Source organism: Rhagoletis zephyria, unplaced genomic scaffold, assembly GCF_001687245.7.
Source record: "Rhagoletis zephyria isolate East Lansing unplaced genomic scaffold, Rhagoletis_zephyria_1.1 Rzeph_scaffold_00592, whole genome shotgun sequence".
In the NCBI taxonomy this organism is placed as follows: domain Eukaryota; kingdom Metazoa; phylum Arthropoda; class Insecta; order Diptera; family Tephritidae; genus Rhagoletis; species Rhagoletis zephyria.
This window is the reverse complement of record NW_016157676.1, coordinates 44,751-47,837: the sequence shown is the minus strand read 5'-3', so window position 1 is coordinate 47,837 and position 3,087 is coordinate 44,751.

The following is a 3,087-nucleotide window of genomic DNA, read 5'->3' as shown; positions in this document are numbered from 1 at the left end:
AATATGGTCTATGTTCTCTANATGGTCTATGTTCTCTCTCTTTTCCGCTCTACACAGAATACACTGTGGATTATTTTTACAATCTTTAGCGAAGTGCCCCTCAGTGCCACACTTTCGGCACTGATTCGACCGGTCAAATGTGCTACCGCAATTACGGGACATGTGGCCATACTGGAGGCATTTAAAGCATTTTTTCAGCTGGACCCTTTCGCGGATGCGACAGTTAACCCATCCTACCTTTACTTTCCCAAGCTGTATAAGTTTCTTAGCTTTTGGAGCAGGTAAGCTAATAATAGCTGTTTGAGTGCCAGTATAAGCAGGGCGCAGACCAGTTATATCTGAACTCTCAATACCTTCAAGACCAGGCAATGATTTAATAGCATTGTATACCTCTTCTTTGGTTGTAACCTCATCGATGTCTTTACATTCTACCAGGATTCGGTGAGTAAATGTCTTTACCGAAGCATCGTCCCCTAGGGTAGCACTCACAAGGGCCTTTAATTCCGCCGACTTTGGGCATGATTTCGCGAGTTCGATAAGAAGATCGCCTTTCTGGGTGCGTCGTATTTTGGATACGGAATCCCCGAAACTCTTAAAGTTCTCATCACTCTTAACCTTTTTTAGGATGTCGGCATACGAGCTTTCACCTTTTTTCTCTATGATGATTGCGTCTGGCCTCAGTTTTCCTGTGGTGGCAACATACTTCGGTTTGGGCCGTTTTTCCTTCTTTTTGACCTCGGTCCACTCGTTGTCCTTATTTGCTTGCACTGTGGCCGTAGAATCTATTGTAGGCCCGTTTTCTACGGGTTTTGGACATCCCTGTTGACTTCCTCCGTTCCTTCCGCGTTTATTCGCCGGGGAGCCGACAGCTTCAGTAGCCGCTTTTCTCCGAACGGAGCCAGGCTTTGTTCTTGGCCATGGCAACGTTTGTGTGCTTCCTATAACACAGACTGCCTCGTTATCTTTGCACTTGCATTTTTCTGCAGCAGCCTTTTCGTATAGAGACCGGATATTCTCGATAACGTCTCTCATCGGTTGGTGGATAGTATACTTTTCANGGAGCCGACAGCTTCAGTAGCCGCTTTTCTCCGAACGGAGCCAGGCTTTGTTCTTGGCCATGGCAACGTTTGTGTGCTTCCTATAACACAGACTGCCTCGTTATCTTTGCACTTGCATTTTTCTGCAGCAGCCTTTTCGTATAGAGACCGGATATTCTCGATAACGTCTCTCATCGGTTGGTGGATAGTATACTTTTCATACAAATGTAACATATTAATTACTATTTTTTATACTTACTTTGCAAAATACTTATGTATAAAAGATGTAATTTATAAACTGAAATTACAAATGTTTGATTTTATGAAATATAAAAATATATATACACGTATTCCAAGTCCTTAGGATGGGTTAAATTATGTATTTTTCTTCAAAATGTTTGGTTTTCTTACAAATTATGAGATGGATACGTAAAAAAAGAAAATTGGATACATTTGGATACATTTTTGGCTTGGTCGGTGATACATTTTCTTGGGACGGCGCGGCAACACTGGTTAGCAGTATAAGAGTTTTCTTTAGCGTTGTTGCTTTTTGGGCTGTATGCAATAATTGTCAAATATGCATCTCTTTTGCTTGCGCTTTGCCTTGAGTGCCTGCGCTCCTTTAGAGGAGCGCCCTCGACACTTATCTCTCACATAACTTTCGTTCGTATTTTGTATGTAAACAATAATTTATTTATTTTTATACCCACAATGTCGTATTGTTTATTTAGGTATTTTTCGCGATCACGGTTTTATTTTTGATACTGCTGAGGGCAGTTCGCGATTCGATTCTCGATGGTCGAATCTTATTTAATCCGTACCCCTGCAAGAAGCCTGACCTATGATTATCGACTAAATTAGTGGGCAAACTGACTAATACTTTTCGTCAGTTTAGCGGTTAGTTTTGTATGGGCTTGGGAAAAAAAATGACCACTTCTCCGGCTGTGCGATTGTGCATCCCTTTCTTGCACACTCATGTGCGCATTTTCGCTTCAGTATGTTCTCTCGCTCATACATGTCATTTAGTTGGTGATGTGCAAGTGAATCTAACGATGAAACTATTGGGAAAACATCACGATAATTAGCGATTTTTCTGACCACTATTCTAACTTCTAAATAATTAATGAATTAGTGAGTAGATGGCAGCGAAATATCCAAAAATACATGAAACCAAATTCAAAAATACTAGTTGATTTTTATTTATTTTTTATTTATAAAAATATATTGTCGAATATTAATACATATAATGATAGCTAATTCAATCACATTTTTGAAATCTTAAAAATTACTTTCTTCATTTAACGTTAAAATATCATGTTTTATAGGACTTAGAAGTTTCAGTTGTTTGAAAACATTAATATAATGAACTGTAACCATATGATATCTTGATATATTAATTTGAAAACAAAAATATCGACTTTCTCGATGAACTTCAATAATAAATAATTTAAGTGCTAAAATTAATGATCTAAATTTTGACATAAAAACTTAAATATATCGACTTCTTTGTCGGGCATAAAAAAGGAAAAAATAAGCATAAAATAAAAACTGTACAAAAAATCGATGAACTTCAATAGTAAAAAAATCTTAATTTTCACATAAACATTAAAAATTAAAATCCACTACGAAAAAAAAATCAGTTAATTAGAACGAAATTAAAACTATTCACCTTCCGGTAACAAAATGAGATCTTTGAGATATTAATATTGTCGAATATTAATGCATATAATGAACATTAGTTCAATCACATTTTTGGGATCTTAAAAATTTGAATTTCTTGATTTAACGTTAAAATATCACACTTTATAAGACTTAGAAGTTTCAGTTGTTTGAAGGCATTAATATAATAAACTGTAACCATATGATATCTTTGATATATTAATTTAAGATCAAAAATATCGACTTTCTCGATGAACTTCAATGGTATAAAGTTTAAATACTAAAATTAATTATATACATTTTCATAAAAACTTTAAAATATCGACTTCTTCTTCGTCGAGCATAAAAAAAGCAGAAAGTAAACATATAAGATAAAAAGTAAAAAAAAAAA